This window comes from Engraulis encrasicolus, chromosome 12 (genome assembly GCF_034702125.1).
Source record: "Engraulis encrasicolus isolate BLACKSEA-1 chromosome 12, IST_EnEncr_1.0, whole genome shotgun sequence".
In the NCBI taxonomy this organism is placed as follows: Eukaryota; Metazoa; Chordata; class Actinopteri; order Clupeiformes; family Engraulidae; genus Engraulis; species Engraulis encrasicolus.
The window spans coordinates 6,164,653-6,192,296 of NC_085868.1; the positions used below are offsets into that span (position 1 = coordinate 6,164,653).

Genomic DNA, 27,644 nt, shown 5'->3' on the forward strand with positions numbered 1-27,644 from the left:
CGGTCACCTGTACATTGCGGTCATGGGGCCGGTAGGGAGGGTTGTGGAGACGAATTGTAAATATTGTCACCTATTTGTATCATTTTGATAAGTGAACGAATAGATGGGAAATTAACTGGTTGTGGGCCATCATCATAACCATGATACATGGAAAATGATGTTTATTAAAACAAACAACAACAAAAACAGACTTCACTCCTCCCCAAATGAGTTCACCTCTCCCAAATGAAATAGGTACCGGTAGCAGTGTTAATTTCGTCAACCACGACGATGACGAAAATATTTCGTCAACGCCCCTTTTTCCCTTGACGATGACGAGACGATGACGCACTAAAAATTGCCTCAAGCAAATCAAAATATGACGAAAATAAAAAAATATTTTCGTCAAGGAGACTAAGACGAGACGAAATTTACAAGCCATGGACGAATGGACATTAAAAATATATAATTATTTATAATTAATTTGTAATTTGTAATTGTAATATATGCCTAAGTGTCTTGAACTTCATAGGTGATTGCGCGCTCACGCTGTGTTGCCTCGCCTGTATCTGCTGGAAGCCAATGCATGGTGTGGCTCAGTCAGTAGTTCTGTAGCCTAGTACTTCAGTGAGTCCATTTAAGTTGAGTTTAAGTCCTAAAACATTCCCAGAGAAAGAGAAAAAATAGCCAACGTTGAGGGAAGTGTTCATTTTGAAACATGTTCAACAACCCTCTTATCCATGACGAAGACATGTGTTTCTGCAGTAGGTAATGACAGTCGCGCCAATCCTCCTCTGATACTGTCATTCTAAACCTCCTCGAGCTTCCACTATTCTCCTTTTCACTTAGGCTGTCTTAGCCCGGCGTTCGTTGTCTGTTCTTTTTTGTAATGTTTGCTATATTTGTTGTTTAACCATATGAGTAGGCAGCAAGCAAATCATGAAGGTCAGATTTGTGAATTTATTTAAATCAGTCACCGCGGGAGCGCGCGCCAGCAGGGGGAAAGTTGGCCTGTCTAAAGTAACAGAGGCACGGCTACTGTAGCCTAGTTTTGAAAAGAATCAATGGATGGGCGATCGCTAAGGAGTTTTAAACTGTTGAGATTTGAAACTTGTTCTCGTCGAGAGCAACGCTAAAAGACCCAAGGAAATCGACAGCATTTCCGTGCGTCTTCAGCGTCTTCCTAAGTTCCAAAAACTCCTTCTAGGTCATGCTTATCGAGTCTCGACACCCCCGACAAACAAAACAGCATCTTAGTGTTTAAATATTTGTATGTGCGTGCTTTCTATCGTCCAGTCTGAATAGCCTACCCCTGCCTAACTATTTTTCCTGGGACTTTTGCGGGGCATACGAAGTGTGCTCGCGCAATCTATTTAAGCCTATTCCACACATGCCGCACGAGTCATTATCGTTCTCTGCTCGCATTGCCAATTGAAAACAAAAACCGCTAACTTGCATAGTCTAACATCATCAGTATTTTATCTGACTCGTGGTCATCGGGAAGCCACTATCAGGGAGACTTCTTGAACTTCATGCAGACTTGGGATGTCTGGTCTTCCCACTGCCGGCAATCTGCAGGCTTTAAGTCCCGCGGTCAGGTGAAAAAGAGCATGCAGCTTCCTCCGTGATCAACCTCAAAATGAAATATAATATGCAGCAGCTTCTAATGCACGAGAGAGAGAGAGAGAGAGAGAGAGAGAGAGTGCAGCCTGTGTGTGTGTGTGTGTGTGTGTGTGTGTGTGTGTGTGTGATGCTCTTTTGCTCTATGATGTTGAAATTACTGATTTGGGTTTTGGTGGAAAATGACCAAGTAACAAGGTGAATATTTGCTGCAATAGGCAATATTAGTAATACTTTGTGAAATAACAATAGCCATTGTAGGTTATTTATTTTACACAATATTGACTAAAATGACTAAAAATTTAAATGTTGACTAAAATTTGAAATGTTGACTAAAATGACTAAAATGACTAAAATTTGACTATGACTAAAATTGATTTTCGTCATTTTGACTAAGACTGAGACTAAATTGGGACGGCAAAGACTAAAATATGACTAAGACTAAAATTGATTTTCGTCATTGTGACTAAGACTAAGACTAAATCAAAAAAAGCTGACGAAATTAACACTGACCGGTACTTTATTATGCACACCCAGACTCTCTATACGTAATTGGTACGGTATGCTAACACAAGAGTATAGTAACACCAAGTTTTATTTATGTGAGAAGTTGAATGACTCCACCTCTCATTATGATTGTGCTAAAGTCATAGGCATGCCATTATGGTATGGGTGATACCAAAGGGTCTGTGTTATATCGTAGTAGTCTAATGCCAGATTCTAGAGTCTCTAATCTGGAGTATTATGGTAGTTAAATATTTTCCAACAACCATTACATTGTTCAACTGGTATAATAGTGCATATGATAAGGCTACGCACAGTACTTGTAATGTTCTCCTCCTGTCGAGGAACTAGAACATGCATACAGTACATGGCCTACTGTAGCTATAGAACTCAACAACTGGAACCAGGAACTAAAAGGCTTTCTAAAGCTAGAACTCTGCTCTGCTCTGCTCAGCTCTGCTCAGTGTCTCACTGCTCACTCTCTGGAAAAGGAACGGGGAACTAGTACATGCCTGCAGGGCCAGTAACAAGAACTCAACACTGGATCCAGGAACTCCTCCTGTCGACCACTGGAGATAGGGATAAGGGATATGTATTGTAGCCATCTAGCTATTACATGTGTATTAAATGAAATTGAGTACTTACGGAAGCAGCTGCTGCACACGGTGGGCTGGTGGCCTATGAAAGAGGATTTAACACAATGTCAAGTTTGGTGAATTAAATGTAATAGAAAATTAGAAGATAGTCAGAGAAAACAGTCTCCCATACCATTTTGCCGCCTAACCCCTGTCACATCACTGATACTGATGAAGGAAGGAGATGGTGACGATGACAGAGATGATGGTACGACGTTGGTTGGGGTAGTGATGGCGTTAGGGGATACAGAGGGGAGGTTGGTTGAGTAGGTGGAGAGAGGGGTGGAGAAGTTGGTATGGGTAGGGATGGTGGTGGGGTAGGTGGAGAAGTTGGTCTGGGTAGGGATGGTGGTGGGGAAGGTGGAGAAAGGGGTGGAGAAGTTGGTATGGGTAGGGATGGTGGTGGGGTAGGTGGAGAGAGTGGTGGAGACGGTGTGGGTAGGAATGGTGGTGGAGTAGGTGGAGCGAGGGGTGGAGAAGTTGGTATGGGTAGGGATGGTGGTGGAGGATATAGAGGGGAGGGTGGTGGAATAGGTGGAGACGGTGTGGGTAGGGATGGAGGTTATGGTGGATAGGGGGGTGGGGTACAAAAGGGTGGAGAGAGAAGAGAGAGGGGAAGATAAGGTGGAGGCTGAAAGGGTGGAGAGAGGGGTGGACAAGGGGTTGATGGAAGTGGGGGGAAGGGAATGGAAAATTTTAGGTGGAGAGGGGAGTTGGTCCTCTTCTGCCTCAGAAGAAGACTCTCTTCCCCCGAGGGGATTGAGCCGGACATTCCTCCTATTTGAAATAAGATCAACATTAGAAGAAGTTTATTCCAGAAAGAGAAGTTGGGCCAACACTGAACACTGATGAGCACCAAGGAAAAAGGTGAAGACCCAGAAGCACTCCACTTATCTGTTTGTGTTTGAAACATTAGGAGAACTTTGTTATTTAGAGACATATTCTGTTCTTATTTACTTTCTTTTTCGGGGCTTGTCCATATCAGCTTCGGACTGCAGGTCCGACGTTAGCTCCCCCTCCTTCGCCTTTTTGCGGCCATCACGATATGCATCTGTTAGACACAAATAACAAATAACATTCATATCATTGACTATCATCAATCAACTACTCTTCTCATTACTTTTATTATTGGACAATTATTGTTATTATTGCTATTGCTAGTGGTATTACAAAGTAAATTACATTTAGAAGATTTAGTCTCTAGTCTAAATTGACTCTTACAAAGTGCTGGGAAAATAAAGAGAATAGAGGATTAACCGTTCAGTATTGTTAGTTTCATTATCAAGGCAAACTATGTTGGAAAAGAAAGCCATAATAAGGAGTCGTGATATTTATATATTATTGTACAATACATTTCTTATAAAGGTACAGTAAAACTGTATAACTGAACTGAAAAACAGATTGTAGGCCAGCGTTTTTAAAATCTGTAATAACAAAATACCATAGAAACTGAGGTCAGTGAGTGAAAGACAAGAGACTTTGCAAGAGTTAATTTCAGACCTACCGGTCGTGTGGAGCACCCTGGCCTTCCACCTCCTCCAGGTGGGCTCCGGGGGCTGGCCACCCTCAATAGCGTTTCGCAGGGCACTGCCCTTTAGGTTGTGTGGCCAGGCGCACTGGTCCCCCTCCACCCACAAGGAGGGGACCAGCTCCACCTCTTTAAGATTTACAAAGTCAACAACTGAGAACATCTACGGAAAAAGAATATTATATGTCACATACTATATAGAAACTTACCTGGTAGGTCAAATTATTTCAGCCAACAAGCTTATGATTATGCCATAAAGGCAATATGTGTTACTTGCTCTTAAAAGGGTAAGGGGTATACTTAACCCACTGGCCTTGTTAAGTGCAATTATTTTAATCTTGCACAGTGGCTGGGCCTGGAAATGCATACATGCACTGCAGAGCCAAACCCTGTGCAAAATGTGTCAAGTCAAGTCAAGTCAGCATGGGTCATACAAAGAAACAGACATACAGACAAACAGACATACAAAGGAACAGACAAAGAAACAGACAGCTCTGCGTGGTTTCTCCCGGATCCCTTCAATCACTCCAGACAGAGATTCCAGCGCTTGCACTGCCCGTGTCCCTAACCTAGCCTGCAACAGCAACACACAAGGAGCAAATACGACACTAAAGCAACAGCACAACAGACAGCTCTGCGTGGCTTCTCCCAGATCCTTTCAAGCACTCCAGACAGAGATTCCAGCGCTTGCACTGCCCACATCCCTAACCTAGCCTGCAACAGCAACACACAAGGAGCAAATATGACACTAAAGAAGAGGAGAAGTGACAGTAAATGCTTTCCACTCCCTTGTACTCAAAGTTTGGGACACATAAACAATTCCCAAAGAGTGGAACATAGGACTGCTTGCAAAGCTTAGGGAGGCATCAGCCACAGCAAGAACTGGAGAGGAATTATGTTATGTTACTAATTATCGAAGCCAAAGTGATGACAAGAGTAATCCTAGAAAGACTGAAGCTGAAACTAGACCTAAAAAGCAGACTTTTGAGCTGACAAATCATGGTATGACCAAATAGCCATGCTGAGAATAATAGAACAGTCTCTTGAGTGGAATTCCGGACTCTACAAGACAGAAAGTAAAGACCCCGAGACTCATGGCGAAGACGAACTTCAGCAAATTGACATCATCTGGAATGAGGCCAATAGGAAAAGCCTGTTGTCTGGAGGCAGTTAGTAGAAGCCCTATGCTCCACTCGGAACGAAGAGGAATAAGGCAAGGTAAGGCAAGGCCTTCAAGCACTCTAGACAAAGATTCCAGCGCGTGTCTGCGTTAACTGTGTTTTGCATCATTGCTTTGTGTGAAGTAGTGGTACTGCAACAAACTTATCGCTATGTGGTAGCCTCACATATTTCTCAATATGTCTACTATGTGTCTCAATGACCTTCAGTTGAGGGGAAATATTTCCTACCACATAGATGCCCAAGTACTGTGAGTTGACAGGAGACTCATAAAAAGGTAGCATTAATTGATATTCTCTTAAGACTAGATAAATCATTCCTTCACACTGGAGGATGTTTTCAATCACTGCAATCTGGTTACCAATCTTAACACAACGGTCTCCCTGTCTGGTCACGTTAATTATGGTGCCATCAGTAACCAGTTCCTCAAACTGAACTACCACACAGTCTAGCATAGAGGATGGGATTGGTCCATGATTATGCTCTTTTAACAACTGTCCCTTTTCCGGTAAGGCTTCATCTCCCACTACATGGTCCATCTCAGAAAGATGCCGAATAACCTGAGCCAGAGGAAGGTGGGGAGATCGTATCATCTTTTTCATCATACCCAAATAATCTTCGAATGGAAATCCAGATATTAAAGGAATAGGTCGGTATTTTGCATTTGGGACCTTAATTATGGTGTATCATACACTGAGCTACCCACCTGTGTCACTTTTGTTTGATTTGAAGCCTTCCGTGAGATTTTGGGTTTGGGCGATATCCACAAACCACCATACAACGGGAGTCAGCGGGGCACAGACTTTAAATCCGTCGTACACGCATAAACAGTATTTTCTTATTTTGTTTAGGGTCATACAATTACGTTTCCGCCTCATTTCAATATTTAAATCTCCCGGGTTCAGTGAACGAATTAAAAATCTGTATTGACTGAGGTGTGCCACGTCATCTTTCTGCGACGCTCATTCTCACAGCCAGCCAGCGCTGCTCCGGCAGTCGGCAACATGATAAAGTAACAAGAAGCAAACGTTGAAGCTCTCGGTTTTTAACAGTTCTTCGGCTAGAACTTTGCTATGGATTGAATGTGCGCATATACTGGATGCTGAAACTAAACGACAAGCTTTATGAAACCGTGGCATTTTGCGTTGAGATGGAAAAGGAACGCGCCACACTCTCCTGGATACGAGGCTGTGTGCGGCTTTTGCGCCAAAGGTCTTTCTACCAGCAAAACAAAATAGCAGGACAGAAGTGACAGCGTCAGAAAGAAAACAATGCTGTTCCGATTGCTGATGGAGACAACAGAGGTAAGGACATATTATGTATCTAGAGTTTTTGAATGGCTAATCTTGGTGTCGCCTCAAACTAGCTATCTCCTCGGTGCCTTCGTATTCATGTTACCAGCTACAGATAGTCAAATGAATCAAAGCTACGTTTGGTCTCAAACAAAATTGTACATGGAAAATACTAATAGTATTCCTTCAGTAGGCAAGACAATCACAATCATATGATAAGCCCTGCACCAAATCATGGGGTATACTTATAAGTACAGTTGACTTTTACTTTAGTAAAAACATTCAGCTGTCTAGCCTACTGAGAAATGGTAGGCTACATTGATTCTCATGTCATATCACTTAGAGGTTTTACAGTGTGATACTGATCTGATGTAGTGACGCACTTCTTTATTTATTTAGGAAGGTGCCAAGTAACTCTGGAGGATATTCTCGCCATGACGAATCGAGCTGGTATCAACATTCTTCGAAGTTGAATCGGAGATTATAGCCAAAACTCACAGGAACACACAGCTTTCAATTGAGTAAGTCGCCGAGGAATTTGTAAATTCTGTTTGATTTACTATGCCCAGACAGCTTTGTCGATATTGGGGTCAGTCAGTGACGTTAGTAGTAACTTCACAGCTAGTGCCACGATTGTATAGATTATTATTTGTTCTGTTGTGTTTCATGTCAGTGGATTATCCAATTATTTATGAACATAAGCTGTGGTTGTACTCATTGACTGAAGTGTCCCTACCTCTTACTTGCTGTATTGTGATCATCTGTCTTGTAGGAAATGCTGTACACAGCGCCCAGCGCCCTGGGAGCTGAACGTCTGCGGCCAGGTTACAGTACAGAAGGGTCATCCAAGGTGCATCATGACCCTCATCCATCTCCCACCATACCATATGCTGGATGGAGTCAGAGTCTCTACATTGACTTATCATCTTGTGTTATATTGAGTAATTACAATGAAGTTATAAATCTAGTTGGTAATACTACACATAATTTGACATTACACATCTTAGGTGCATTGTGGGGGACCCCTTATTGGACCAAATGTAGCTGGTTCGAATCCCTCCTGACCTCTCCCTACATCTCCATCCATGGCTGAAGTGCCCTTGAGCAAGGCACCTAACCCCACATTGTTCCAGGGACTGTAACCAATACCACTTTTGGTAAATGAAAGCGTCAGCTAAGTGCAATGCATTTTTAAAAAAAAATGCAATGAAATGAAAATGTAATATTCCATGTCTTTTGATAACATTTGTAAATTAATTTCATGCATCATTCCATTGTAACAATCATAGGGACACTTTCTCAACTTTCACCTGCACAATATCTTGGACTCACAGGAAGAGATTATCTACATAATTCAAAAGACACCGCACACTGCTTACCATTCTTTTTCTTACTTTATTTTGACACACAGGGCAAAATGCGTTGTTAGCTCAGAAAAATGAAGGAAGAAAAAGAACTAAGCAGTGTGAAATGTCTTGAATTTTGTTCATTGTTCACCTTCTCCTGCCTCACATCAGCACCTGCATTGCTGAGGGCTTGTGCACAAGGACTCTCTTGAACTTAGGTCATCAATATAATTTGATGGCCATTGAAAATAAATTTTACACATTTATCCATTTGTCATTACTGCCTCAAGTGTCATTACTTTACCTTCTTTACATAAAGGAAAAGAGAGAAGATTGTACTGGGACTTTAATGTCAGCAGGTGTGACCAATAACAATGTGTACATCATAATTGTAATCATTCAGTCATTAACAATGTAGGAAGAAGTGAAGAATCTTGTAATAATGTAAGAAATGTCTTATTGGGTAACCAAGATGTCACTATCAAACATCAGAAAGTATTTTAGATAAATAGTGTTTAGGACCTTCCGAAATGATTACTCCTTGGGACTGGAGTGGAGAGTTTTCGTGGTGGAGTGTTTGTTACACTCAGTTTATTCTATAGAGGGGTTGTCTCCTTTCCAGCACTCAGTCCATTAGGTCCTTTCAGAAGGTCTGGCGTCTATCTGGAAAATAGAAATGACAATTGTAATGTATTATGTATGGCCATTGAACAGGAATGGTAAAGGCCAATCACATGAGTGCACAGTAGGTGATGGCAGTAATGTAACAGAATGTGAAACTCATAAAGAAGATTGTCTGCTCTCCAGATACACCGTGATAAGTCAAAAGGTGTTAGTTGAAGGCCACTGGACTTTTTTTTATAATATTAGACAGGAAAGCAATGGGCATTTTGCCAGAGTAATACTGGATGGAAAAACCCTTTGAAAAATATCGACACGAAAGTAATTATAATTAATATTATATTAGTATTAGTAACTAATATTATAATTAGTATGAATGGTGTACTGTATGGGAAATACTACAAACGTGGCTCATAACTGTTTTTTCCCCTGAGCCACACATATCCCATGTGTTGCAACAACATTTCAGTTTTTACACATAAAATGTGTTCATGTGATAACTCGCCTATGGAATACACACTGGTGTGTTGTTTAGACTTCTAAAACAAATGCAGTGGAGTGGTAGGCCTGATGTGTTTACCTTTGTGGTAGACCATGCCGGTGCCAAACCGAAGTATTATCCAGACGACCGTCTTCAGGTGGTAGTGTTCGTCTGCGAAGGGCTAGTGAGAAACCGGGTCAGGAAATGACTGCACAGTAGGCCTAGATACTGATGGCTGGTCAACGGTGGGCTGCTATTCACAGGGGTCGAGTGAGGACGTCATGGAAAGTCCAGCTCTTGAGTCTTGACCTTCTCCTGTCTTTCTAAATAATAAAAAAGAAGTGTGTCAATACACCAGTATCACTGTAAAACCTACAACTAGTATGACCTGAAGATCAAGCAATGTAGGCCTACCAGTTATTGGCTAGACAGTCGAATTACGTGCCGTCAGTTTTACTAGCAGTAAAAGTGAAAACCACAGTCGACCTACTCCATGATTTGGTGCAGGGCTTTGACAGGCTTATCATATGTTGTGATTGTCTTGCCTACTGAAGGACTACTATTTTCCGTGTACAATTTTGTTTGAGACCAAACGTAGCTTTGATTCATTTGACTATCTGTAGCTGGTAGCATGAACAGCCATATGAAGGCACTGAGAGCTAGTTTGAGGCGACACCAAGATTAGCCATTCAAAAACTCAAGATACATAATATGTCCTTACCTCTGTTGTCTCCATCAGCAATCGGAACAGCAATGTTTTGTTTCTGACGCTGTCACTTCTGTCCTGCTATTTTGTTTTGCTGGTAGAAAGACCTTTGGCGCAAAAGCCGCACACACGTAGCCTCGTATCCAGGAGAGTGTGGCGCGTTCCTTTTCCATCTCAACGCAAAATGCCACGGTTTCATAAAGCTTGTCGTTTAGTTTCAGCATCCAGTATATGCGCACATTCAATCCATAGCAAAGTTCTAGCCGAAGAACTGTTAAAAACCGAGAGCTTCAACGTTTGCTTCTTGTTACTTTATCATGTTGCCGACTGCCGGAGCAGAGCTGGCTGGCTGTCAGAATGAGCGTCGCAGAAAGATGACGTGGCACACCTCAGTCAATACAGATTTTTAATTCGTTCACTGAACCCGGGAGATTTAAATATTGAAATGAGGCGGAAACGTAATTGTATGACCCTAAACAAAATAAGAAAATACTGTTTATGCGTGTACGACGGATTTAAAGTCTGTGCCCCGCTGACTCCCGTTGTATGGTGGTTTGTGGATATCGCCCAAACCCAAAATCTCACGGAAGGCTTCAAATCAAACAAAAGTGACACAGGTGGGTAGCTCAGTGTATGATACACCATAATTAAGGTCCCAAATGCAAAATACCGACCTATTCCTTTAAGTCTAGATGCCCATGACGTTTAACATCCTCACAGAGATGGGTAAGACCATGAACATTGTAAGAAACAAATTCAGGACCATACAATTCGCTAAAGTGGGTTACAAATGAAACAAGCAAATGGTGTGCAAAATCATGGAATGTTGCAGACATTGATGGACTGGCAAGGATGAAAATGGCAACAGATAGCAACATAAAGTTGTGATAAACAGAAGGCAACAACACATTGCGTAGTGTCAGTGGCCCCGTGTACAATAAAAACTGACGCAACTCTGTGGCTTTCCATCTCAACGTCTCGGATAGCAAAATCCACTGGAATATACTGTCTTGACTTCCTAGAAATTTGCTAAATCTGACGAGAAGACAAGCGGCAAGAAAAAGGCCCAGATGCAATCCATAAATCTAACAGCTTACGTACAACTCCAAGACAGACTAGATGCATATAGTCATGAGGGAAGCACGTCACCATGCCAAAACCTACGCGACTTAAAGGAGACATGGAAATATGATGGTCCTCATCAGACATAATTGCAAAAGACTGGTCAGTGCAACATTGGCTTGCACACTCGGGGAAAGTCATTCGGTTTTTATAATAAAAGCCTGTTTGGGAACACTTATCACAACCAGAATAACCAGAGATTTTATTCCTTTAATAAAAGCTCTGGCTGGGGCATCACAAATGACAGAAGTCACCCTTATGAAGCACATCTTCCCATTAAACACAAAACCTGTACTCCGGTGCTGTAATTCCCCAACAACATCACGTAAATACTCAGTCAGAGAATTAGGCTTTGAGGTGCCACAAAAGAGAGCAATGACGGCAGGTTTTTTTTTACAACACCATGAATCAAGCCAAGGATGGGCCAAAACTGTACTGAAGTGCTTTTGAACAAAGGTAAGCCATCTACATTCAACTGCAATCGAAAGATATGCCTGTCTGGAATATGAGACCATACTTTGGTAAAACTTTTCTCAAAGGCCTTCAAAATTCCAAAATAGAGGTACGTGCAACCAAAAAGATCCTGAATTTCGTAAGTTGTCGTGGTTCTGAGGAGTGTTCTAGCATCTTTTGGCAATCTTGGATGGTGGACTCTCAAGATGGTGAGAAGACCTGTCAAAGTTACTAAAGAAACCTTGAAATGAACTGCCCAATTACACAGCGATTCATCCCATGTCATAGGCCTACTATTTCCTATACCATCATCATCATCATCATCATCATCATCATCACCTGACGCATCACTAACACATAGGCCTACCTGTCTATGATCCTGCTGAATCATTTCCTCGCTCATCTCACTATGATTGAGAAGAGTTCTATGTTCACCAGAGGCGAAAGTGTCCTCGAAAGTGTCCTCTTCCTCATTGCAAACTAATGCTTGTACTCGTTTCAATGCTCTCCTTCTAAGATAAAGTCTATCCATCCTAACGGCAGCAATGAACGAGTTCACAGTAGTTGTACCTTTTAATGCTTGAATGGTTTCTCTGCTTCGTTTTCGTCAACCTAGGGAAACAGATAAGATGAAACACACACACACACACTTGCATTTTTATTTTTATCCACTAGGTGGCACATAACACAAGACATGACAGAGCCAAATGCTGAGTAGATGAGGTTAGCTGTAGAACAACCGGTATCTTGTCTGAGCAAACCACAACTGAATCTGTCTCTGTCATGTATCCTGCTACTTCTCACAAATGTGTATAGACTACAGTTGCATGTGCTGTACCATCTGAGTACACAGTGGAATTAGGACAGAGTCGGCTAGCCCGTCTACCGATGCAGGAGATTTATTTTGATCTGATCAGAAGAAGAAAAATGCACACGGATGACGTTTTATTCTGTTAGCATCTCTATGGGCGAATGGAAAGGCACGTATAGGGCTTACATCGGATTTGATATTTGGCTTTCCGTTGTATGGTAGCCGTCGTTTGATGACGGATCCATGTTTGCCGGCATGAACGTTAAAGCTTGACAAGCGTGGGTTGCATAGCCTACTTCAAGCCAACTGGGAAGGCATGCTTAACGATCATGCCAGGTTACTTTGCAAGACTAGAAGCTGTTTTAAATGTCGTTTATGCTACACAAGAAAATGTGCAATAGTTCGTAGTGCAGTAGTATGGTTTGACAACTTTTAATAGTTCGTAGTGCAGGTTTGACAACTTTAAATGCATAGCCTGACAACTGTCGCTAAAAGTAGTTTTAGTTGGCACTACATTGCACACAAATAGCCTACCAAATCAACAGTTCCACATTAATTATTAGTAGGCCTAGTAAGCCTGTTTACGAATAGGTCTATTCTAATACATTGTCATTGGTTCTGTAACGACATTGATATAACACATCCAAATGTAGCCTAGGCTACAGTTAAAAGGAGATAAAAAGCTATTCTACTATTAGTAGGCTATGGATTTGTTATGCTATTGCAGTGAACTATATGCATTCATATAATCGTTTAACTTTCCTGACTTTGACAAGAGTAAATCAAAACGGCTGCTTACCAGATCGGTGTCAGAAGAAGTGACAGGTTCGCGCTGAACTTGGCTCATTCCGTAGGATGGCAGGCGGCTGACGTACGTACGTCTGTAGTGGGCCGACATTCCGTACCAGAATTGATACAATTTCGCGCGGAATTGGCTTCTGCTGTCGGCTCAAACACGCACTAGTATAGTAGCCCGACAATTTGTATAGAATAGGACGTTTTTGCGCTGGCTTGGCGGTTGTGGCGTCTGATGACAGTCGGCCCACTACCCGTATTTGTGTAGTAGGCTGAATTCGCCTGACTACCATGAATCTTGTTTCCCTGCCTTAACTTTTTGATTATTCAGCTGCATTTGCTAGGTTTTCCAGAGTCTCGCAGCCATTCCGTAGCCTTAACATTTAGAAGTTAACGCAACGAACAATTGGCCAGTTTTATTGAAGATAGCACAGAACAGTGTGAAGTTAACACAGAAAATGAAACACATAGGCTAGGGCATGTAGGGCCTAAAGTTTGCGTTGGCCTATGTAAATTCGGGTCATAAATTTGAGTGAGAACGTGATCCTTGTTGAATTAACACTGCAACATGTGTAGGCTAGCCCCAGTTTACAGTATTTTAGACAGTGTGCCATGAATCAAGCCAATAAAACAGTAACGGTGTGCTGTGCTGAATTGACAGTTTGCACTCAGCTTTTTGCCTCCTCCCCACGGAAGACATGCGGCTCAAGTCCTTGCGTCTGTAGTGAGCTGACATTCCGTACCAGAATGGATACAATTTCGCGCGTCATTGGCAGCTGCACCTTGTGAAAGTGCTTTAGTTAAGAAGAATTGTGAGTTGGACGAGATGCAGCCTACGTTTTCTATGAAAGGGGGAGTAATGGGTAAAGAAATAGCCAGGCTGAAATGAGTGTGTTTAGGACACAATTTAGGTTCATTTCGCATTTGGTCATTCATGCCTGTAGTTGTCTCCACCTACACAAATCAAAAGGCTGATACTGCATGGGATTTTTGTGGCAAAGCTTCACATTATTTAGGCCTACTGTGTTTTATTCACAGGCCATATTTCTAGAGTGGCACGGCCCCATGGGTTCCACTGGGGCTATGTGTCACCGTGGGCCCCTTTTCAGGTAGTGTTGGAAGGTAGGGTGCGCACATCCACAGGTAGTTGTCCAGGTGCCAGACAAAAAGTAGTAGGTAGTGTGATGAAGCGGTCTGCACACTCTGTATTAACTACAAGAATACTTTATTTCATTTAAACATGTGGCAACGTTTCGATCCAACAGAGGGATCTTCCTCAGGCCTATATGAGGGATCTTCCTCATATGTTTAAATGAAATAATGTATTCTTGGAGTTAATACACAGTGTGCAGACCGCTTCATCACACCCCCTTTTCAGGTAGGCCTACAGCCTGTGAACTCCCATTGCCTTTAGTTCTACATAATGGTTTCGATCTGAAAGACAATTTCATAATCTCACTTGTGATTAGGTCTCTCTGCCGGGAAGAGCTGTGACCTGCACAGCAGCAGGCCGGGAATGTCAGCTGAGGCAATATCTTCTCTCCCTTTGTCTACTGCCACATAGGCTATCTGTTGCTGGAAAAAAACAAAAGACCTCTCACCTTGTCACATTTTTGTGGTTCTGAGCCAGGCTGTGACAAGAGTCACATTCAGTACGAGACACAGTTTTGTTGATAGTATGATTTTAATATAGATATTAACCATAATGGCCTGCCCAGGGGCACCAACCATTTGCAGCAAGTTAGGGGGCACCACATGACACAAACTTATGCTGTTCATAAAAGGGGCACCTGTGATGTGTGTAGTGCACGGGTGCACCACAGCGTCTTAATACGGTCCTGATAAGAACCATAAATCTTTGTATTAGGTGAGGTGCTAAAGCAAGAAGGTTGTACAGCTTTCTACATGGAAATACATCAAGCAGGTCTAGAGCTTTCTCTTTAAGTTAATGCAAACAATTAACACACAGGGCAAAAACCAGAGGGCTATCTGATATATCATACCAAGTAAAACCAAGTACAGAGCTACCTGCATGACATTGAAATTATTACCAGCAACAGACAAGTTTGACCAACATTTGGCCGGTTAGCAGGTGAATATCGAGCCCTGATTCCTTTTAGACATTCAACAGTCAGTGAGAAACTGACTTGTGGCCCTACGTATATGGCGATGAAAATGTGTACCTCCTTATCATTAAATTTGACCATTCCGGTTTTAGACACAAAGCACTTTGGTCAGTTGCATTATGCTGTCTAGTCTTATTCTTAGGCTCCTCATGAGGTGTTACTTTAATTGCATGGTTTATGTCTTAAGGCCGATAAACACAAAAGTACAAGACAGGTACAATTCAATTTGAATTCATTTATTAAAATTATCGTCCCGGGGCTGGGCTGGGCTGAGCACCATCTGAAAATGATATCAGAAACACAAAGCAAAACAATAGGGTTAATCAATTTGCTCCATGAGACGCCAGAGTGTTGGCTAGCTATTGAAAGGCTATCATTCATAAATCAGGTCTGGGAATCATCGAGGCTCTTCATTTCTCATAGATTAAGGGTGATCTAACCATTTCAATACCAGAATATCTAAAGTTTGATTGAAAGCTTTGTGGTGTCATATGGTGGACCTGTATACAAACTACAGGCCTAAGCTTTTATTTGTCTATTAAGGTATTGCAGGCTATGTACAGTGCACAACAATAATTAGTCTCATACACCCGTAACATTTTGGACAATATGCCGAGATAGCTGTGAAAATTAGGCTACACTTTCCATTGGCTACATGGGCAAAAATGTAGTCACCTGCTTGGTAGGCCTACTCCGCTTCCACAGTCCTCCTCCTGGCCTCCGTGAAACTGTCTATTCAGAATACAGTTCAAATTAAGTTTTGTAGGCCTGTGTATGCATCTTGCTGATTTATATATGAAGAGTTCAGATGCAAAACCCCCCAAGTGCCTTTTCAGAAAATAATCTTAATTCATTTTTATTTAGCCTAATACAAAGCTATCAAAAGTGCAATTTTTAGAATGTTATTTATGTAATATAACTATTTATATGTATTATCAAGTACATGAATGTAAACCAAACCAACAGCGGGGTTCTCTAAAAATATAGAAGAGCAGGTCTTCAGAAATGGAGTTAGGGGGTTTTGCATCTGAACTCTTCATATATGTCTTTAGAAGGCTTTCCTTCAACATTGACTTACAACACAGGACAGTTAAGTGCTGGGAAAATAAAGAGAACAGGCTTAACAGTTCAGCACTAGGCCTATATTTCCGTTATCAATGCAAACTGTGTTGGAAAAGAAAGCTGTCATAAGGTGTCATCATATATTGCAATAGCCTACATACCTAATGAAGGTAGGCCCTATAATAAGTAGGCCTACATGTATATGTATATCCTATTGTAGGGCAGCATTTTTTAAATGTATAATAGGCCTATCGAAATAGCATAGACACTGTGATCAGTGAGTGAAAGAGACTTTGCAAGAATTAATTTCAGACCTACCATTAATGAAGAGCACCCTGGCTTTATACCTTCTCCAGGTGCGCTTCGGGGGCTGGGCGGTCCTAATGGCATCAGCCAGGGCCTTGCCTCGAAGTTGTCCGGGCCAGGCGCACAAGTCCATGTCCCCCTCCACCCACGTGTAGGGGACGGTCTCCACACCGCCGTCTTCGAATGCGACTACGTAAAACATCTAAGGAGAAAGCATGTTTGTTATAGGCTACACCACGATAAGTATATGCAGTCATATCGTTAAAAGTATGCCTAGCCTTCCTGACGTTGACACAAGTAGGCCTAAATCAAAACGGACCCTTACCTTATGTCTCTGGCGTCTCGTGTCAGAAGATGAAATGTCAAGTTCGCGCTGCATTGGCTACTTCCGTATAATGGCAGGCGGCTGACGTACGTACGTCTGTGGTGGGCCGACATTCCGTACCAGAATTGATACAATTTCGCGCGGAATTGGCTTCTGCTGTCGGCTCAAACCCATATACCGGTAGTAGCCCGACAATTCGTAAACGAAATGTTCGTTTTTGCACTGGCTTGGTGGTTGTGGCGTCCGATGACAGTCGGCCCACTACCCGTAGGCTGTAGTAGGCCGAGTTCGCCTGCCACTGTGTCTATTTGTTTTAGGACTTCTCCCATAACTTTTTGATCACTTCCTATTCAGCGGCATTTGCTAGGTTTTCCAGAGTCTCGCAGCCATAGCCTTAACATTTAGCAGTTAACGCAACAAACACTTGACCAATTTTATTTGAGATAACACCGAACAGTGTGAAGTTAACACAGAAAATGTTAACACTGGGGAAGTAGGCCTATATTGGGCATAACGCGCATGTGAGTAGGCCTATTAGGCCTACTGTTAATTCAGGTCATATTTGAGTAAGAACGTGATCCTTGTTGAATTAACACTGCATGTAGGCCTATTGTGTAAGCTAGCCCCAGTTTTAGTATTTTAGACAGTGTAGGCCTACTGTACAAATCAAGCCAATACCGGTGTGCTGTGCTGAATTGACAGTTTGCACTCAGCTTTTTGCCTCCTCCCCACGGAAGACATGCGGCTCAAGTCCTTGCGTCTGTAGTGAGCTGACATTCCGTACCAGAATGGATACAATTTCGTGCGTCATTGGCAGCTGCACCTTGTGAAAGTGCTTTAGTTAAGAAGAATTGTGAGTTGGACGAGATGCAGCCTACGTTTTCTATGAAATGGGGGACTAATAGGTAAAGAAATGACCCAGGCTGAAATGTTTAGGACACAATTTAGGTTCATTGAGACAGTTTTTTTCTTTTTGTGGCAAGACTTCACATTATTTACTGTGTTTTATTCACAGGCCATATTTCTAGAGTGACATGGCCCCATGGGTTCCACTGGGGCTAGGTGTCACCGTGGGCCCCTTTTCAGGTAGGCCTACAGCCTGCGAACTCCCATATTGCCTTTAGTTCTACATACTGTAATGGTTTCGATCTGAAAGACAATTTCATAATCTCACTTGGGATTAGGTCTGGTGTTAACCAGGCAAGTAGGCCTAGGCCTACAGCTGTTGATTGCTGCTGATGCTGATGGCTGATCTGTAGCGGGTGGTGGCTGTCTCTTTCTCTGTGTATCTCTCTGCCGGGAAGAGCTGGCCTGCACAGCAGCAGGCCGGGAATGTCAGCTGAGGCAATACAGTTGAGGACGATATTATTAGCCCCCCTCCTGAAATTCGACATTTCTCTTGATTTCTCAGTAAGAATTACCATTATTCACCGTTTCTGTTATTCTGGAAACAAATACACTGATGGAAATAATGTTCAATGAGTTGAATTTGGATTTTTCTATTGTTACGATGAGTTTAAACAAAAAAGGGCAAAAATGACAAGGACAAAATTATTAGCCCCCTGATCATTAATAGTCAATATGGCGCCATTTATGAACCAAAACTGACAACAGGCTCTGATAGGTTGGCTCGTGCCCCACTAGGGATTTTGGCCCATTTCTTCACTGCAAAGTGTTCTAGCTGGTCAAAATCACATGGATGCTGAGCATAGACATTAACCACAGACTCTCAGTGGGATTGAGGACTGGACTATGAGCGGGTGATTCCAATATCATGGTTTTAGTGTCATTGAAGAACCTCTGAACTAATCTAAATGAATGCATTGGGTTATAATATTGTTGGAAGACCCAGCAATCCAGATTCAGACCCAGACTCCCTGTGTCTGAGGCTGAATAACAGATACACTTGATATCCTTCCACTATGTGTAACTGTGGAAACTGCTTAGCCTCATTAGACCAAAGAAGCATTGGACACCTGCCTAGATGATTGTTATTGACCTGGCCTCACCCCCCCCCCCCCCCCACCCCAAGAAAGACAGTTGTTAGGGCTTGTCATCATATTGGGCTTTGGGGCCATCATCACAGAAGAACCCCTTTACTAAAGGCAGTGCATAACAGATTGTTATTGAGCTTTGCCTGTGAACATTTGAAAGTCAAAAATGAGTTTTGAACGTCTCTGCTTTCATCTGATGATATTCAATTGCACCTGCTTTGATGCATGAATTCTGCTTCTGTCAGGTGAAGAAAGGGATAGGCCTTGAATCGTTATAAGATGGTTTTTTTCAATGGTTTTATGAACTAGTGAAGGTGACTGTTAATGGACCAGGTAGATGATTCTATGGCTAGATCAGCAATGTGCACACTTAATTGATCTTTCCGCAAACTCCTCCCCCCCTTAGCAACGGTTGCTATGCGAGTCAAGCTTTTACGTATTCCAGGTTCTCAGCATTAGAATGAATGGCATGCGACATGTTTTCACCCCTGTCAATTTCGGCTCTGCCCATGGAAATCACAAGCAATTTGTCAAAATATAAGATAAAAGTTGACAAAAAGGTCTGCAACAGGCTTAAAGGCTACATCCACAACATTATATGCTGTGTTTGTAGCCAGATGAGACAGAGGGTAAAGCCTACAGATCCCAATGTAAGAGGCAAGCACCTAATAATTTACAAGAGCAGCAGTGCATTTGTAGGCCTAGACCTAAAGCAGGGTAAGTCACCTTTATCATACGTTGCATTAAAATGCACATGATTATCATATTTGTTGCATTAAACCCATGTGATGGTAACAGATGCCAAATGTAAACATTCCCACCTGTAGCGCTCCAGTCTATTGCTCCCTTATCGTTGACTTGGCTTGTTCAACACATTTGACCTCATTCAAGTGAAAGGCAACCCTTTGGAACCCCAATCCTCCAAAAGCTTCACACAGCAATGGCACAATTATACCAAAATAAAACCAGTGCCTGTGTCATCTGTGGTTGCTCCAAAAGCAAAGGTGTTTCTATAAGGTGTCTCTTACGGTCACTAGGAAACCAGTAAGCCTACAGTTCAGTAAATAGATAAATATTTCCAGTAATCTACAAATACATTGGCTACATTGTAAACAGTGGAAGTTAGAGAGAATTTTGTTGTAGGCCTACTGCCCTCCCCCCTGGAACTTCAATGTGACAGGTGACAAACTGGCTCTCCTACAAAGGCAGACAGGAACACCTGAGCTATTTGGTGCAAACCTCCTGTGGACATCACTGTTGTTGCAGACCACACATACCCTCTTGGAGTGGCTTAAGTCATCAGGTAACTCACCATGACATGAAATGGGTTAAAGAATTTAAGGAAAAAATGAAAATACACAGGTCATGACAATATGCATGATGATGGATGGTATTTAATACACAATAACAAAATAATCAATACATAATACACAATAAATACACACAGGGCTGATGTTGACTGATTAAATATTGTGCTCACATTCTGTAAACTGATGTGGAATCTTTTGTAACCAAATACTTGTCTAAATGTCATCAGTGTCAATAACAGCTCACTACACAAAGGAAGGTCTGGTGTGCCACTGTACCTGGATTATTTAAAATGTTGAACTCATACAAGGTATTAAACTGCTCATAGGTGAATCAAGCGCAGTAGCCTACTGGAAATAGCCTAACACATCACTTTCATGCACAGACTCTGGTTTTAACACCAAAGTAGTGTGTAAATGGAGTTTGTATCCAAGTTGTTGGAGCTGTACATCCTTTGCCTCTAGTTGTACAGTCAGCTTGGTTATCTCAGCCTTCTGAGTGGCCACCATGTCCCTCAACATCTGAAGCTCATCTCCATGATCAGTGGTGGGATCTGTAAACAACGAACAACAACAACAGGAAAAGTTAACAAACTGCATATAAATAATATCTCTCGCTCACACACACACACACACACACACACACACACACACACACACACACACACACACACACACACACACACACACACCATGGTCACTGGTGTTTGAAGCACTTTGTTCCACAGTGTTAAGGTGTTCAGTGGAGTTTGAGCTCTCTCCTACCATGTAAACAACCAGTTTGACTTTCCATTACATTTTCATAGTAATGCAAGGTTGATGCATGTTAGTGTAGGGCTAAGATGTTTTGTTGATGTTTTGAGAACGGTGACTGGGTACAACAATCTCTATTAATGTTTGCAATGTAGGCCTATAACTAAATCATCTCTGATGGAAGGCACTAAAATAAAATGCACATTGTGAAGTACAGCACACCTGGGATCTTAAATCAATACTATTAATTATTATTCAATCTCAGTTCAGTTGCAATGGTTACATGAGGTGGGATTCTAACTAAGTTAATAGCAGAATACTTTGCCCAGTAGCTGATGCTTGTTTACTACAAGCGAACAAGTGGCATCCCACTTTAAAAGCCATTGTACAAGATAAACTTTTCAACTGTACACAACATTAACATTAGTTTGGTTGCTACTTGCATGCACAATATGAACAGAACAGTCAACAGTGACAATAAAAGTACAGCTAGCCTATGCTAAATGAGGCTAACCCATTCAATCCAGCTATGCGTTATTATTATGATCATCCACACAGTTCTAGCTGCCCAAAATGCAAGGTAGTGCTACTAAATTGTATTTGAAGTAGTGGTATCATCACGTTTTCAATGAGGTAGGTGGATTTTAGCGACATTAAAATAGCTGCTTACCTTAGCTTGCCTAGTGGCTTCTGTTTACATGTTGCTGGTGGTGGGGTAGTCCACATTGTTTAGCCCACAGCAGGAATTTCTCCATCTCGGTCTTTGGTTTTGGGAAGGAATGAAATGTAACCCCTCCCTCCAACTTGTTGTGTCTCCGTTGTCGGAATTACACACGCCAAACGCGCAACATTTCTTTTTATCTTCCAAACTCGGGATCTCTCTCATAGACTTCCATTCATCAAAACGGCTGGCTTGACCAAGGTCCCGAGCTTAGTAACTGTTGCTATGCTATGATTGGTCAGTTACCATTTTGGGGGGTGGCCGCGGAAAGGTGAATTGAGTTCCTGAGTTCCACTTAAATGCCAGCAAAATACATCATAAATACCATGGTCTTGAAAAGATGCAAATGTCTTCCTCTCAATGATCCAGCCATGGGCTCATCCACCCTGTCTGTCAAGAGTCACTTTCCCAATTCCATAAAAGGCCTAACTTTGAAAACTCTGTCCCCAGGTATTTTTGACCCAGTCTTGACTTAATTAACTTGTCTGATGTCATCCCTTCTTACCTGTCCTTGGCCATATCTCTGAGTGCTCAATGCCCTGTGTTTCTGGACACTCGGTGTAGGTTTCTGTTGTGTAATATTATAGGACTGCAGGGTAATACTTTTTTGTAGTTCCACCTTAAATTCTTCTCAATTTTGGCAGTGACATTTCCTACGAGACTGGTGACTTTGTAATGATTCATTTCATAATTTCACGACAGCCACAGACGACATCCGAATCGACTTTTCAGAGTTTGTTATATCTATTTTGTGGCCAATTTTCCAAGAAGACAACAAAGTTGCCTAATAATTATGCACACCTGATATAAGGTTTTTGGCACCTTCGACCACAGCCCCATATTTTTATACAAATGCTTAAATCCGAAATTGCTTTTGGAAAATATGCATAAAAAAGACAATATGGTAAAAAAAAACACGTTTGCCTAAGAATTCTGCACACAGTGTATATAAAAAATGAATCCGGATCATTTTTGACGTGTGTCAATATCATATAATTGTATAAGAATAACCATGAAGTTTCAAAGAATAACCATGAAGTTTCAAAGAATAACCATGAAGTATCTGAATTATGTATTAATATTGGGAGTTAATACACTGAAAAGAATGGAAATCAGGGGTTGTTGAATGTTTAAGTAATTATTTAGTATATTGAAAATGATTGTTTCATGTTCCTTCTCCAAACATGTATAAATCATGTAGAACTATTATATTCAGGACGGTGAACAATTTGTTAGATAAATTCATGCTGAGAAAACATGAAATTGTTAGGTTTTTTTTTAATCTCCGCCCAATCTGATTCTAAACACGTCATTAAAAACTCAAACGAGGTTGAGATGCTGCCTGGGCCCTGCCCTAGCGGTGACGCAACGCTTTTGAAATTGCCTCAGCTTCAGCTATGGTCGGCAATCAGGCGAAGTAGATCCAGAAATTTTCTGTTTCTCTCCTGCTTGTACAAGAGGTCATTTGTGGGAAGACAGTTGACAGTTGGAAGAAAAAAGATGATTCTAAGCACACTTATGCCGTGAGTGCACACCCACCATCTTTCCTTTCTCATCTGCCTCGACAAGAGTAACTACAGAATCGGCTGTGGAGGGAACAACGTTTACACTTCGGAGATTATTTGACGATGGAAGGATTTATTGGCAAGGTAAAATTACTAATATCTTTCCGAAATGTTGAGTTTGAGTTGAGTTCGATGGAACATTAGGTTCAGTGCCCCATATTGTGTAACACGATGTCAGTAGGAAGCCTGGCTAAAAAATAACGTTCACCGGCAATGGTGTTAGCGTGGCTAGCTAACTGGCCATTGAGACTCTCAATGTAACTGGCTCATCATTGCCAAGGACATACCGGTACAAGTCTTTACGGTAGTTATGTCTGTTAGCATCGTGAAGAACTTTTTTCACTTCGGAGATTAAAAGACGAGTGAAATACTTATTTGCAAGGTAAAGTTAAAAAAAAAAAATCCGAAATGTTGAGTTCGAGGGAACATTAGGTTCAGTGCCCCATATTGTGTAATACAGTGTTAGCAGCGAAGGCTGGTTAAAATTAACATTCACCAGTGTTAGCATGGCTAGCTAAATGGCGCGTAATTGCCAAGGACATGCATGTCATAACGGTAGTTCTGTCTTGTAGCAGCTAAATGCACATTACTTAATGTCATTATCTTTCCGTTATTTTGTATGTATTGTGTGATTGTACTAAACTTGGTCTTGTTTGGTAAGTTAGTCTTGCTTGATTATGGTACTGGGGTGCAGCAAGTAGATGGTATTCATGCACATTTTCAGAATGTTCCATGCACATTTAACACATGTAATGCTTTAATTTTGCATCACTGTGCGCATGCAACAGTTGGTCAGAAAAAAAAGATTTGACTGTTTTCGTCTCTCTCTCTCTCTCTCTCTCTCTCTCTCTCTCTCTCTCTCTCTCTCAGGTGAATGTGGCGTTGTAAGGGGCGCTCATAGTCGTTCCAACAAGACACGATTTGCTGACCCATTATATGCGCAAACTCAGGACTTCGGTCGCCCTGCAAGGTATTCATGCATGTTTTCAGAATGTCCATGCACATTTAAGACATGGAATGCTTTAATTTTGCATCACAGTGCATGCAACAGTTGATCAGAAACAAAAAGATTTGACTGTTTTCATCTCTCTCTCTCTCTGTCTGTCTGTCTCTCTCTCTGTCTGTCTGTCTCTCTCTCTGTCTGTCTGTCTCTCTCTCTCTCTCTCTCTCTCTCTCTCTCTCTCAGGTGAATGTGGCGTTGTAAGGGGCGCTCATAGTCGTTCCAACAAGTCACGATTTGCTGACCCATTATATGCGCAAACTCGAGACTTTGGTCGCCCTGCAAGGTATTCATGCATGTTTTCAGAATGTCCATGCACATTTAAGACATGGAATGCTTTAATTTTGCATCACGGTGCATGAAACAGTTGGTGAAAAAATTCAAAAAACGGAAAAACTTGACTGTTGTTCTCTCTCTCTCTGTCTGTCTCTCTCTCTCTCTCTGTCTCTCTCTCTATCTCTGTCTCTCTCTCTCTCTCTCTCTCTCTCTCTCTCTCTCTCTCAGGTGAATGTGGCGTTGTAAGGGGCGCTCATAGTCGTTCCAACAAGGCATTTTGCTGACAGCAAGGCGATTTGCTGACCCATTAGAAGCGCAAACTCGGGACTTTGGTCGCCCTGCAAGGTATTCATGCATGTTTTCAGAATGTCCATGCACATTTAAGACATGGAATGCTTTAATTTTGCATCACTGTGCGCATGCAACAGTTGGTCAAAAACAGAGACTTGACTGACTGTTTTTATCTCTCTCTCTTGCTCTCTCTCTCTTGCGCGCTTTCTTTCTTTCTTTCTTTCTTTCTTTCTTTCTTTCTCTCTTTCTCTCTCTCTCTCTCTCTCTCTCTCTCTCTCTCTCTCTCGATTTTTGAAGTAGACGAGTTATGCCCTATATTAGTGTTTCTCAACGGGGGCGGTAGGGAGCTCTAGGGGGGCGGTGGGAAGGATACAGCCGATAGGGAGAGGTGCTTAGTTGCTATTGGGGGGCATTCTTTTTTAATACTAAGGGGGGTGTTGTCAGGCTTATGATGAGGCCAAGGGGGCGTTTGTTCAAAAAAAGCTTGAGAACCACTGTCCTATATGAAGTTAGCATAGAGTTTGGCATTATAAGTTGTATGTGATTTGTCTCTTTTGTGTCTTCAGATAAATGCTGAATTCAAGAGAATAACTACAATGCCCTTGCAGTCGAGATTCCTGTCCCAGCTAGACATATTGTCTGACAAGCTGCTGAAGCTGTTCAAAAACAGAGGAGGACAGATTGACAAACGCCTAGAGAACATTTTGGCTTGCATGACTGAGGTAAGAGAATTTGAGAATTTTGGGATAGTGCTGATTAGTGTTGACATAGAATTCTATGAAATAATAATTTATCCTTCCTTGATGCAGGATGATGTTGATGGGGGATGTGAATGCATCCTGAAGGCATTGTATGTGTTCCTTGTTAAAATTCCATAAAATAATGTATCCTTCCTTGATGCAGGATGATGATGACATCACAGTGCATGCAACAGTTGATCAGAAACAAAAAGATTTGACTGTTTTCATCTCTCTCTCTCTCTGTCTGTCTGTCTCTCTCTCTGTCTGTCTGTCTCTCTCTCTGTCTGTCTGTCTCTCTCTCTCTCTCTCTCTCTCTCTGGGGGATGTGAATGCATCCTGAAGGCATTGTATGTGTTCCTTGTTAAAATTCCATAAAATAATGTATCCTTCCTTGATGCAGGATGATGATGACATTGATGGAGGACGTGAATGCATCCTGAAGGCATTGTGTGTGTTCCTTGTTAAAATTCCATAAAATAATGTATCCTTCCTTGATGCAGGATGATGTTGATGGAGGACGTGAATGCATCCTGAAGGCGTTGTGTGTGTACCTCAATGAAGACCCCAAATGTCTACTTCGCGCGTTTGTGGTGAGTACAAGCAGTGTGCTGTGCATGTCGCAAGGTGATGATGTTCTCTGTGCCCCTTCTCCGTCTCAGTCTTTTTCCCCTTTCTCTGTCTTTCTGTCCTCTCTCTCGCTCTTTCACTCTCTCTCCCCTCTCTCACACTTCACTATTTCTGTCTCTCTTCTGCCACACTGTCTCTCTCTGTGCCCTCTCTCTCTCTAACCTCCATAGCGCAGAGCCTATGTTTTAACCTTACTGTCACTGAAATTGTAATTGTTATGTCTGAATCTGTTACTTATGGCTCTCGCTACTGTCATTGCAATGTTATGGTAGTTGAGTACTTTCAGCAAAAAGTGAGCAGGCCTGCAGCCTACCCCATCCGCAGGGGCTACGTTCCCTTTTGCCCAAAAACAGGTTACGGCGTAGAAGTAGAGTTTTCCATGAAAGGGATGTTGGGAGTTCCTTCTATAAACCACCAACTCCAAACACTAACCCATTTTCCCAACAAACTCCAACTGAACAACTGTTCTTTTGTTTGATCTTCTCTTTCGTTTGACTGTTCCCTCTGCAGGCACAAGACGAAATCCAAGTGCAAGAGGGAATGGAGGAAACGACTGTAGGGATCTACATCGTCAAAGCAGATGCCACCAGCAAAGCAGATGACATTGGCATCATTTTGGAAGGCCAGCAGGTGTTGCAGGATGTGGATAATGTGCCATTGGCTGTCGCGTTGTTGTTTGGATTGATTTACGCCCTAAATCTGAACTACCCCGACGGCCTCAAGCGCACTTTTGAAGTCCTGCAGAAAATTATCATGGAGCTGGAAGGCACCATGCTGTCCAAAAAGGTTCAGGTACTGAAAAACCAACTCATTTAAAACACACACACACACACACACACACACACACACACTCGTACTGGAAGAGACTGAGCCTCGGAGCAAGCATTCAAAACACACACACACACACGTACTGGAAGAGACTGAGCCTCGGAGCAAGCATTCAAAACACACACACACACACACACACACACACAAACACACACACACACACGTACTGGAAGAGACTGAGCCTCGGAGCAAGCATTCAAAACACACACACACACACACACACACACACACACGTACTGGAAGAGACTGAGCCTCGGAGCAAGCATTCAAAACACACACACACACACACACACACACACACACACACTCGTACTGGAAGAGACTGGGCCTCAGCTCAGAGCAAGCATTCAAAACACACACACTCGTACTGGAAGAGACTGAGCCTCACCTCAGAGCAAGCATTCAAAACACACACACACACACACACACACACACACACACACACACACACACACACACACACACACACACACACACACACACACACACAATCATACTGGAAGAGACTGAGAGAGCAGAGCAAGCCCGAACGAAATGAATGACTTGGCTAAGTGTTCTGTTGGAAAAGTTCAATTTGCATATTGGGTCTCACTGTCAAATAGCTTGAAGTCATGTCCCTGGACTAAAATTTGACTAAGGTCTACAGAATTT

General features: G+C 42.2%; 3 long non-coding RNA genes across 3 annotated transcripts; 2 read left to right on the forward strand and 1 right to left on the reverse strand.

The window, feature by feature from the left end:
- The first annotated feature begins 6,647 nt into the window (after positions 1 to 6,647).
- On the forward strand, positions 6,648 to 8,185 carry LOC134460001 (uncharacterized). The gene is made up of 3 exons (XR_010036939.1): positions 6,648 to 6,749; positions 7,137 to 7,258; positions 7,510 to 8,185. It is a non-coding gene; the product is annotated as an uncharacterized LOC134460001 (long non-coding RNA).
- Positions 8,186 to 8,629: 444 nt separating this feature from the next.
- Positions 8,630 to 10,541, reverse strand: LOC134460003 (uncharacterized). Its single transcript, XR_010036940.1, has 3 exons — positions 9,907 to 10,541; positions 9,285 to 9,508; positions 8,630 to 8,746 (listed from the first exon to the last, which is right to left on the reverse strand). It is a non-coding gene; the product is annotated as an uncharacterized LOC134460003 (long non-coding RNA).
- A 12,247-nt stretch (positions 10,542 to 22,788) lies between these two features.
- LOC134460004 (uncharacterized) lies at positions 22,789 to 24,633 on the forward strand. The gene is made up of 3 exons (XR_010036941.1): positions 22,789 to 23,315; positions 24,102 to 24,201; positions 24,418 to 24,633. It is a non-coding gene; the product is annotated as an uncharacterized LOC134460004 (long non-coding RNA).
- The last annotated feature ends 3,011 nt before the right edge of the window (positions 24,634 to 27,644 follow it).